General features: G+C 44.8%; 1 pseudogene; it reads left to right on the top strand.

The window, feature by feature from the left end:
* The first annotated feature begins 3535 nt into the window (after nucleotides 1-3535).
* Nucleotides 3536-4705, top strand: LOC127664613 (40S ribosomal protein S2-like; annotated as a pseudogene).
* The last annotated feature ends 7624 nt before the right edge of the window (nucleotides 4706-12329 follow it).

Genomic DNA, 12329 nt, shown 5'->3' with positions numbered 1-12329 from the left:
AAAGGCTTATTACATCTCACAGGTCACACAGCCCATCTCTAAGGGAAGCCAAGGTGGGAACTGAGTACAGGAGCTTCAAGCAGAAACCACGAGCAACCCTGCTTACAGGCTGCTCCATCTGGCTTGTCAGCTAGACTCTCTTACAGCCCATACCCACCTGCCTAGAGATGGCACCGCCAACAGGTCGATGTGAGGGAGGCCATCCCTCAATTGAGGCCCCTTCTTCCCAGGTGTGTCAAGTTGAGGAGCAGGACTATCCATCAAGAACTGTTAAGACCTGGATGATTTTGCAAAATGGGGGGGGGGAGAGGGAAAGGTTATATGACCATCAAATATGCTTTATCCTTTAAGGAAAGCGAAGAAGGACACTAATGGTGATCCGGATGCTCACAAGTGCACAGGAAAGCCACGTGGAAATAGGTAGGAGCCAGGAAAAGAGCACCACAAATAGCCAAAGCCACCTACATTTTGATCTTTGATTTCCAGACTCAGACTTCTGAGAAAGTTCATTGTTATGCAGCCCAATCCACGCAGCTTGATTAGCTTCATATAGTGAATGGCTCTTGATGGAGAAAATAGACCCTTCCATACCATAAATAGGGTGGAGCAGAGCGGACGTTAATAAAGTGGTCCTGGAAGTCAGCATGGAATTAGGAAGATGCGGAGCCCTTGAAACCATGGGGTAGGATGTGGCTGAGCACAGCCAATAGAAAGCCATCAGCCAAGCAGTGGGGGGGGGGTGATTAAAGTTCGAAACACTAGACCATAAAACAAGGATTTACTCTTCATGTGAAGCAGGACTGTGGGGACAAGACAGAAATAAGTGTGTTGGGGGTGCATGTGTGGGTAAACAGGTCAGCAGTCATCAGTGACCTCTTTCATCACTCTTGACTTTGTTCTTTTGAGCTTATGATTTTCAGTAAGTCTGACAGCTGGTATATGCCAGTCATCCTCCTGTCTCTTCCCTTCTCAGTGCTTGAGATACCTGCATATATGTGACTGCATGCCACAGTGGCTCCAGTAGACTCTGTGAGACAAAGTTTTACGGACTGAGGCAAGAAATGTCTCCTGGAGCCCTCCGGAACACCTCTATTCAGAAGCTGAAAATCTCACTTGGCAATTTGCTTTGCTCCTAAACTCTCCCCCTTCTTAGTAGCCAGGACTAAGAAAAACCAAGCAAATTAAGATGTAAAAGAATCCATCTTGAAGTAAGTCACTAGCCAGAAAATTCTGCAACACTTTGCTCCAGTAATTTACATAATTACATTTACCTCCCAACAGTATATAAATGAAGTATGGCTCTGACACTATGGTATGAAAAGCATTAATAAACACAGTGGTATAAATATATTTCACGTGTCTTGACTGTATATTGGCTTATAAGTCATTGGACACAATTTAAAAGATATGTTATTAAGAAGAGGTTAGTTTAACCAGCAACACATGAAAAATACAAGTTTCTTTTGTTTTTTGACCCTCATAGTCACCCTTGAAGGACAGGTGGTTTTGAAACAATAGGCCCAGACTAGAAGATAGGACTTTGCTTACTGCCTTGCTTGTTCATCACTGTGCTGCTGGCCCTTATTACTTGCACGTAAGTAAAATGGTATAAAAGCGGACTGGGGAAAACATAAACCTGCCTTCAGTCTCAGAATTGGCTGGGGTCATGCTGCAATATTGTCTAATCATCTCTTTTCAATACTCGATCCTGCGTTGGAGAACCTGTTGACTGACGGGGCTTGGTCATCAGAAGACATGTTTGCTCATTTTTACCAACGAGAAGTGGTACTGCGCATTGCTTCCTGCTGTCTTCTTGATAACTACAGGCCGACCCATAGAAGGGAACACTGACAACCTAAGGTGGCTTAGGCCCGATATTTAAGAATATTTTATTTTCACCGTTGACCCTATTTCTTTAGAACGTCTGGGCAATTGATATAGAAGTGAGTTTGACAAGTTAAATGTTAAGAGCCTAATCCTATGTAAACCTTTCTCTTTCATTATTATAATTTCATTGTCTCCTTGTTATGTGTACTCCCGTGGCAATGGACATTTGAGCTTGCAAAGGGCAAATTTCTTCAAAGGAGGAACTTCCACTTTGCTCCTCTCACCTCTCACAAACTATAATTACTGTCCCCAAGGACTCACCCACTTTACAATCCCTGACAACACATAGCAAGGGGAACTGAGAAGTTTGTATCAGCAGCAACCCAAGCGCCCTGAGTAGGTGTGGGGCTCCATGTGGTGACACACATTTCCTGTCTCTAAGATGGCGAATGGATTCAGGCACTGAGGAAAAATGAGTCAGGTGCTGTCACGGACCCTATCATCCAATAGTTAGTGCCGGGCCAGCCCCTTGTCCCATAGAACCAGAAAGGCAACAGAACTGGTTTTCCCTGGAGATGCTCCCCCTCTGCATTCTACTGTATACATAAGAATCCTTCCCTATTCTGTCACAGGCACAATAGTCTCAACTTGATGCTACAGGACAGGGAACATAGGCACAGCCAAAGCAACCCATGGAAGCCATTAGTGTAGCTCGCCTACACAGCCTGCTCAGCACGACAGCCAGCTTTGCAGGCTGGCCTTTAAAGTCTCTAACGTTCACTCTGGAGCAAGCAGTGCAGGGAGATCTGGGCTGTACCTTTCTCTGCTCCCAGGTGACATCTACACAAAGCATCAAATACACACAGAGTACACTTTCAGCCATCTAGAGAGCCTTTGCTATAGAATGTGAGTCAGAGATCAAGAAGGGGGCATCCAGTATCTTAAGGAGCACCTGTCCTTACAGACACAGGTTCAGGAAGTGCCAAGTAACAGTTTGGTATCAGTAATGTCTATGAGGAATCTTGGTTACAAACCCAAACCCAAATCTTCATCTATTCACTCACACTTCATTTTCTTGAACTGAAAATAAATTTCCTTCCTTCCTTCCTTCCTTCCTTCCTTCCTTCCTTCCTTCCTTTCTTTTTTCTTTTTTTCTTTTTTTTTTTTTTTGGTTTTTCAAGACAGAGTTTCTCTGTGTAACCCTGACTGTTCTGGAACTCACTCTGTAGACCAGGCTGGCCTCGAACTCAGAAATCCACCTGCCTCTGCCTTCCAAGTGCTGGGATTAAAGGTGTGTGCCACCACTGCGTGGCAGAAAATAAAATTTTCAAATTTCCTAAAACAGTAGAATCTTAGAATGCCAGCTATCATTATCTTTAAAACTCTATGTGCATAATTGCAATGATATAGCTTTCTTTTTTTGTCTAAAAATGATGGTATTCAGAAGTTTTCATGCTGAGAAATATATAATATGGACACACAGAGAAAAATCTTGTGGTGGGCTTCTTTTCGGAAAAAAACACCAAATGTCGAATGATGCTGATGCAGCGGGAGGGCGCAGAGGATCCAGGGGCCAGGGAGGCCCCCGCAGCTTCCACGGATGATTCGGGCTTAGGGACTGTGGTCATGGTCGAGACCGTTCGAGGTCATGGGGCTCGTGTGGAGATAAACCTGAAGACAAGGAGTGGATCTCCGTCACCAAGCTGGGCCACCCAGTTAAGGCATGAAGATCAATTCCTTGGAGGAGATCTACCTGTTCTCCCTCCCTGGTAAGGAATTTGAGATTATGACTTTTTCCTGGGTGCCTCCCTAAAGGATGAGAGTCTGAAGATCATACCCGTGCAGAAGCAGACTGGGGCTGGCCAGCGGACCAGGTTCAAGGCCTTTGCTGCTATTGGGGACTACAATGGTCACATTGGTCTCGGTGTTAAGTGCTCCAAGCAGGTTGCCACTGACATCAGAGGGGACATCATCTTGGCCAAGATCTCCATCATCCGTGTTGCAGAGAGATGTTGCGGGAAAGATGAAAAAAGAATGAGACATGTTCCCGCGCCCGTGCAGAGAAGGCAGACAACAGGTGGCACAGGACCACGCTTCCAAGATCTGCTGGCCGGACAATTTCTAACACTATGTCCCGGCAGCGTCCCACTCCACGTGACCCAGGCTCTCCTGGGCCTGACCTTCTCTTTGGCAGAGGTCCCAGGCTACCTGTGAGGTTCTCACGAGTTAATCTCACTTCCACCCAGCGACCACACATCCCAATTACCCGGTAAAGGACAACTCTTAATGGTTAATTAATTAACCAATTAGATTTATGTATATTATAATCACAATTACAAGATGCCAATACAGTAAAAGCCTTACCCCAATATTTCTAACCTTTTGACACAGAAACACACAGAAAAACGTCAGAAGCCATGTTTCTTCTCCGACCTCACTCCCTCCATGCCCTCTTCCCCTATCTCCCTGTCCAATCACAGACTCTCTCTGTACTGATGAAATTGGACAGGAAAGACTGGCAAGCCCCACACTATTTCATACAAGGTGACAGACCACTGTGACTCTGTGCTGGTGCGTCTCATCCCTACCACCAGAGAGGCACTGTCATTGAGGGCCGGTATAGATGACTGCTACACATCAGCCAGAGGCTGCACTGCCACCCTGGGCAACTTTGCTAAGGCCACCTTTGATGCCATCTCCCAGACCTAGCTACCTGACCCCTGACCTCTGGAAAGAGACTGTGTTCACCAAGTCTCCTTATCAGGAATTCACTGTTCATGTTGTGGAAACCCACACCAGAGTCTCTGTTCAGAGAACCCTGGCTCCAGTTGTGGCTATCACAAAAGGGTTTTCATACAAGAGAAGTACAATGAATTAAGTCTGTTTAAAACAAATCTTGTAGAATCAGGGAAGCATTCACAGTGTTCTCTGGTAAGGAGCCCCAGAAATCCAGAGGCTCTGACTGCTCAATTTTTTACTCCAGTGTTAGTGACTCTGTGTTGACTCTCTAGTAACTCATCATCACATACTATAGAAAAAACTCTCCTCTATTTATCATTTAATAAATATGATTTAGTTAGCTTTTTGATTTTTATTACCCTTATTTTATTTGGTATGTGGGTGTGTGTTTATGTGTGTGCGCTCTCAGGCATGCACAGTCATGGCATGGAATACATGTGGAAGTCAGAAGATGATTTTTAGGAGTCCATTTTCTTCTTCCACTATGTTAGTATTGGGTATCAAATATCCCAGGTCAGCAGTCTTGCAGCACTGGCCTAAAAGGTAGACTTCTTTCTGACAGCTTTAAGATGTTAATTCTAGGAGTGATTACATGCTGGAAGAAGACAGCTTCTTCCTGTGCCATTGGCCCTTTCCCCTTACTATGAAACAATGACCACAAAATCCCTGTCTTCCTTTTCCTCATGAGTAAGTCTACCAGCCCACCACAGCAAGTGTTTGGGCTACAGGGTCATGCTCCAGAGTTCCTGTTCCTGAATTGTGGTCAAGACTCTGACACCAGGGAAGGGAACTCACGGCAACAGGAACCTTTTAGCGGCAGGGGCAGGATCTCTTTATATAATCCTGGCTGCCCTAGAGCTTGCCACCTAGACTATTGAGGTGGCTATTCCTGGCTGTCGACTTGACTATATCTGGAATGAACTACAATGCAGGATTGGAAGGCTCACCTATTATCCTAATCTGGAGGCTCAGAGATACAAGTTTCTGACCTGGATCTTGGCATGGAGATCTTAAAGCATAGTGGCTATGAATTCCAGAAGATTAAGACCAGGAGATCTCCGCATTCAAGGTCATCTGGGATTAAAGGTGTGGTGGCATATGCCTTTAATCTGGGCCACACCCTCTACTGGAGACCTACGTAAGGACATTGGAAGAAGACTCACTCACTCTTCTTCCTTGCCTGCTTGCCTCATGGGACTGAACAACTGCTAGATCCTTGGACTGGCATCCACAGCTGCTGCTGACCATTGTTAGGGAGTTGGACAACAGACTGTAAGTCATCAACAAATTCCCTAACTATATAGAGACTCCCCATACGTTCTGTGATTCTAGAGAACCCTGACTAATACAACTGTGCTGGCCTTGACCACTGAAAAGTCCTCCTGCCTCTGCCTTCAGCGTGCTGAGATAAAGATATGCACACACACACCAGGTTTTTAACTTTTTCTACTGGTGACAGGAAGACTAGGTGATGAGTGGGGGAAAAAGAAGGCATAGGGGAAATTATAGAATGAGATTGTATCCCAAGTATGCAGAACTGACACCTTGACTAGTTATGGTTGAGTAAAGTTAATATAAGTACACATCAGAAATAGGTGACAGGACAATTGCCCCGACTTATTCACACTATATCAGTCCTTCATGTCCTCCTACCCCTCAAAGTACAAAGCAGCGTAGTGGGATTCAGCTACTTCCTTGCCTTCAAGTCAAGGAACAAAATTGAAGCAGGGAAGGTGTCAAGCAATTCTAGGCTTGCATGTAGTCAATATAAGGCAGGGCTATAAATATGAACACATGCACATGCACATACACGCATGCACACACGCACACATGAGGAGCAGGGTAAAGAGAACAACACTCTTTCTTGATTGGTGGGAAAGGAGGAAGTATTGAAAGATGAGTCAGACTTCTTGATAAATGGGGAACTTTCTTTGAAAATCCTAAGCAGGGTGTGGGAGGGCAGGTGCTAACTGTACAGGACAGGGTACACCAGGAGAAGGCAGGGAGAAAGAGGAACAGAGCCATGCAGGGTGCTCTTATGATAAGACTTTAACTTGGTGGTGATATGAATTATAAAAGCATTGGAGAGAGACAATGAAGCAACCATATTTGCTATGACTGGATTCTGGGTGTGGAGAGAGTGAAAAACAGATTAGGGAAAGGTTAGTTCGGGTCAGAAATAATATGTCTCAGAATAGCACTGTGCCACAGAAATGAACTCAGGCCTCGCTCAGAATCTTAAATGATCTGGTAAATATATACACATACATATATGTGTGTGTGTTCCTTACTAAAGAGAGAATAAAGCATTGTCTACCTCTCTCTCTCTCTCTCTCTCTCTCTCTCTCTCTCTCTCATTTGTTTGTTTGTTTGTTTTGTTTTGTTTTTTGGTTTGGTTTTTCAAACAGGGTTTCTCTGTATAGCCCTGGCTGTCCTGGAACTCACTCTGTAGACCAGGCTGGCCTTGAACTCAGAAATCTGCCTGCCTCTGCCTCCCAAGTGCTGGGATTAAAGGCATGCACCACCACTGCCCAACCCCTCTACATTATTTTTATGTTGAATGTACATACACACAATTTATATGTGTATATAGAGATAGACCAGATATGAAAATCTATTATAAGTACATATTATTTTTACTGAATAGTTATTAACATATCAGATGTTTAGTTTTCAGCAAATATATCATATCTCAGTTTTAGTATGTAGGATTCAGATGGGGTAAAGTGCAGAGTTTCTGGTGGAGGGTCTTCATTCCGGTGCCCAAATGTGATCTTATACGGGATATTTTAATGTGGAAAGTGTTAGTATGAGTACCTGGTAAGCTCTCAGTTGACTTAGCCGTACTAGGAACTCTGGATTCCCAGAAACTATTCACTGACTGTCTAGTCTTGTACATCCACAGGAAGGTCAGGGGCCCTTTGTAGAGGTGGAGTTTCCGGGTTCTCTAAAGTCCCTGCCCAGGCTTCACTACATAGAAAGGCATGTGTCCTGTCGCAGCAGCATTCCCTGCCAGTGATTATATTACTAGCATTGCTGGCATTACTGGAGTCACTCTGACAAGAAAGCAGCAAGACCCTTTTCCCCTTTAGTAAACTGCTGCACACGTCAGAGGTGGTATTTATGCTTCTTCTAACGAGCCCCACTCAGAGGACGGTGACAGCCAGGGAGCAGAGCATTCTGAGTGGCAGGATGGGACAGGAAGCACTGTGATGCAGACTTCTGGGCAGAGGGGAAAGCACAGAAACCATGGAGATTCTACTCAGACACTGGCATCCTACTGCTCTGAGAGGTGGCTGGTCTCAGAGTCTGGATTTATCAGCACTGACAAGTGAATAAGACCACAGAAATTCCAGGCATTTGTCAGACATACGAAAACATCTCAGGTGAGGGATAGTTTAATGTGTGGGCTTTCCTGATGCAGAGTAGATGCTAAGGTGCTAAAGGTGACACACTAGCACGTCGCAGACCAGATGGTCTGGAACAGTCCAGTGAGACTCAGGAACTCTGCCAGCTGGAGTTCTTGGTGACCAGTGAAGGCCTTGACAAGAGTTTAAGACACCACCTAGTGAGGGGTGTGTCTGCAGGTGCAGGCAGGTAGGGAAGTGAATTACAGAGAGCTGAGAATGAAAACTTGGTTCAGATTGACTTAGCCAACCTAGATCAGACCTCAGAGAGTCTGATGTCAGGTGGTTTATTGTCAACGTATTTAAACCCAATATAATTTGGAAAAAAGTTTCCTGGTGTAATATAATCACTGGTATACAAGAAAGCATAATTATATCAAAATTTAGCTCAGGGTAAATGTCATCTCTTCCAAGAAGATGGGTGCTGGAGATAGGCTACCTGTATTAGCCTAAAGATCTGGGCATGGTCTAGGCCATACGAACAGAGTAGAAGTTATTTGGAGTATTAGTCATATTTGGTCCTGGTTGTGGAACCTTGGGGGAGCCCCTGGCTGTACAGGTCGTACAGAGATCATTTAGATTACTAGTTACCTGTGGTCCTGGTCCTTGGGCATTTGATATGGCTTAGCCCAACAGATAATGCAGATCAGCAGGCTGTCAAACTTCCAATTTCCAGTTTTCTGGATGGAAAAACAGATTATATGCCCATTCATTTGAGAGGACAATCTTTGCATGCTTAGCATTCCTGGTTTCCCTGGAGATCTGTGGGTACAAGCACCATTATGCTCCCAACAAGGTAGAACTTGTAAGTACTGAAGATCAGTTGAATAGCATAAGACATATCTGTGCATTCTTTCTGAATCTAAAGAAGGGTCTTCTCACCTTCTCTGTTTCCACACTAGACCTAAAAGCTGCAGATATGTGGGGCTTATTCCCATAGTGACAATGCTGTCTTCAGCAATCCTCCAGCGTGGGGCTGCCTAATCTAGCAGAACAGCAAGCATTTACAAATGTAGGGAAGAGGTAGATTTCCACAGACTTAATAGCAGCTGGCAACCTAGGAAGAATGGCTCCGTACTGGCATACCCATGAGCAGACTTGAGCTTCCCAGGAGGTACCTGTCACAGTGTGTCTCCCACTGCCCGCCATGAACTAGTTGCACTTATCACTAGGAGAGTACATGGCATTGGAAGCAAAAATTCTTCCTTCTTGCTTTGTTGGTGGGAATTAAAAGTTCTTTCTCTCTCTCTGTCTCTCTGTTTCTCTGTCTCTCTCTTTTTCTCTCTTGTGAGAACAATATTGTAATCTGCCCTACTATAGGGTCAGTTGAGGAGAAATGGGCCACCAGCCAATCCCAGCAATTACTCAATTTCTAAGAACTTCATATAAACGATTTTGGTTCTCAATAGGTTTCATTATACGGAAGAATCTCTCCTCAGATTGTGCCTTTTGCTCATATTCATTTTGTGTTTAACCCTTCCATGTTTCTCAGACAACAGCAAAAGCCTGCATGTGTATATAGAATTTATTATTAAATAGTTTTTTTTCCATACAAAGATGAATACTGGGGCTGGGGATATAGCTTAGTAGGTATAATGTTTGTCTAACACTGGGAGGTCAGTTCCAGCCTGACATAGACTAGGTGTGGAGGCTCACATCAGTAATCTTCACACTCTAAAGGCAGCACACAAGAAATGCAAGTCATTCTCAGTTACAGAGTCTGGTTAAGGCTTTATCGTAAGTTTGAGGCTGGACTGAGCTCCATGAGACCATGTGTCAAAAAAAAAAAGACACACACACACACATACAAACACACACACACACATGTACACGCACATGCACATGCATATGCATGTACACATAGTCTCACTGTGCAGTTATGGCTGCCTGGAACTTGTTTTTTTGGGGTTTGGGGTTTTTTTTGGGGGGGTTGTTTTTTTTTGGATTTGGTTTTTTGGATACAGGGTTTCTCTGTGTAGCACTGGCTGTCCTGGAACTCACTCTGTAGACCAGGCTGGCCTCAAACTCAGAAATTCGCCTGCCTCTGCCTCCCAAGTGCTGGGATTACAGGCATGTGCCACCACCGCCTGGCTGTCCTGGAACTTGTTATGCAGACCAAGCTGTCCTCAAATTTATTAAGATCCACCTGCCTCTGCCTACTAAGCACTGTGATGAAAGATGTGTACAACTACACAGAGCCACAAAGAATATCTTGGCATCAGGAGCCAGGGTGAGGCTTTGTCTGAATCCTTTTTGAGGATACTTCCAACTTGGAAGCTGGTGCCAAGTCTGAGTTGGTTAAACGAAAGGAGATTCCCGGTAACAGAGGCTGCATCAAGACGCACAAAGGGCGCGGCAGCCTGGGAGCGGAGCTTGAGGTAGATCCCGGGTCTAGAAGCGGTTCCTGCTGGGGTAGCACATAGACTATAAAACATGTCACCCACCATGGGCAGACTGAAGATTATGGGATTTTAAGAGCTTGCATTAGCGAAATCCTAAGGAAACTCAAGTGGGAAAAGGTAGAATTTCTTTCTATAAAAAGGAGTTAAGTACTTTGTAGTACTTACTGGAAGGCAGAAAGGCTGCTTCAAAGCTCTGTTAATACAGCCTGCAGCTGAAATGATCCTACACACTGCACAGAGATCCCTCTCCACAGGACACTAAGAGCCACAGAGACAGCTCCTGATTCAGGAAAAGAACAGATGATATTTGGTGTTGGCTTGGAAAATTGTGATAATGAAGGAGAACTGAGCTATGATTTGATGCTTATGGAATAATTTTTGTGCACCAAATTTTTTATTTGTTATTGTAATATCAGCAGTAGTAACACAAGTATAAAGGAAGGAAGACAATCTAAGTATGAGAAGATTGAAGTTCAGAGAGAGTGAATTACGCAGCAGCCAGGTAGCCAGAAATAGTGGATAGATGACACAGGCGTAAGTCACTGTCCAAGCAGCCACACATAGCTTAGGTGCTGTGTGCAGTCAGAAAAAGTGCTTTTATTTGTTTGTTACCCACGACCTACACTAAGAGGGATGGAAAACATGTAGAAATAAGCCTGTATACTTGTCAAACACAGTCTATATCTAAAATTATTTTCTCAAAGGGGTGAGTTACCACCTTTCCGAAGATGGTAACACCCAAGGTCTTGGAAGATGGTTCAGTGGACAGCAACTCTTACTGCACAAGCATGAGGTCCTGAGTTCAGGTCTTCAGAACCCTTGTAAAAAGTAAGATCTGACTATGCATGCCTATATGTATAGTGCAGGGGTGGGGACCTGAGTCAAGAGAGTCACTGGGGCTTAATGGCCAGTCAGTCTACTTGAAATGCTAAGCTCTGGATTCAGTCAGAGTCTGATCTCGAGAAAATGAAGAAGAGATTATAAGGTAGGACACCAGTGTGTCCCTAGCTTCTGGACTTATACACAGGTGTGCAAACCTGGTCACACACATACTCAAAGAAGGGAGGGAGAGACCCAGAGGGGGGCAGACAGACAGACAGATGAGCCTTGACTTACCAGAGACCCCCTGAGTGAACAATGCTGCGGAGCCAGGGATGGAGGAATTGTATAGTTCCAGCATGCTGGGGTTGCCCTGCACACAAAGGAGAGAAGGAACGACCCCACGCAGCCTGGTCGGCGAGTGTTTATACAGTTTTCAGAGCAGCAGCTGTTAGGCAAAATGTGATTGGCAAAACAGTATGACTTTTAAACTGATTGGTCCTTAGGGAGTGAGGTGGCAAGGACTTCCCTTGTCTGCAGCTGGCCAATGGTTGGTCTGCCCTGCAGTTTTCCTGAGAAATGTAATCCAGGAAGGGAGGGGTGTCTACCATCAGCCTCTTCTTCCTTCCGGGAAGGGAGAGATCTTTATGCTCTGGGGTATTGGTGGAATTTTCCAATGCCCTGAGCTGACCTCTTCAATGAAACACAGAGAGGGAGAGACAGAGAGACAGAAAAACAGGGTGAGACAGACAGACAGACAGACAGACAGACAGACACAGAGCATGCGCAAGAGAGGGAGGGAGGGAGAGAGGGAGAAAGAGGCGGGGGAGAGAGAGAGAAGTAGGGAGGAGGGAGGATTTAAAAGTCAAAGAGAGAACTACAACTAGTCACGGTATTAATTACTAGAATGAGGAAGGGATACTTGGCAATTTCAAAGCAATCGCAAAAGACCCGGTTGTTTAGAATACTAAACACTTTTGAGTCCACAGTTCATTTCAATAAATATCTTTATGTGTCAAAAGGCAGAGAAAAGTGGCTGGGAAAATACAAAGACACAGCCCCTGCTAGTCTTTCCCTACCCCCCTACTCCTCCATGGTCACCAGCAATGTCTTTGGCATTAGACCATTCGCCTCT

The sequence above is a fragment of the Apodemus sylvaticus genome, chromosome 14 (genome assembly GCF_947179515.1).
Source record: "Apodemus sylvaticus chromosome 14, mApoSyl1.1, whole genome shotgun sequence".
Taxonomy (NCBI): Eukaryota; Metazoa; Chordata; class Mammalia; order Rodentia; family Muridae; genus Apodemus; species Apodemus sylvaticus.
Note: the sequence above shows the minus strand (reverse complement) of the source record. Positions and strands in the feature narration are given on the sequence as shown.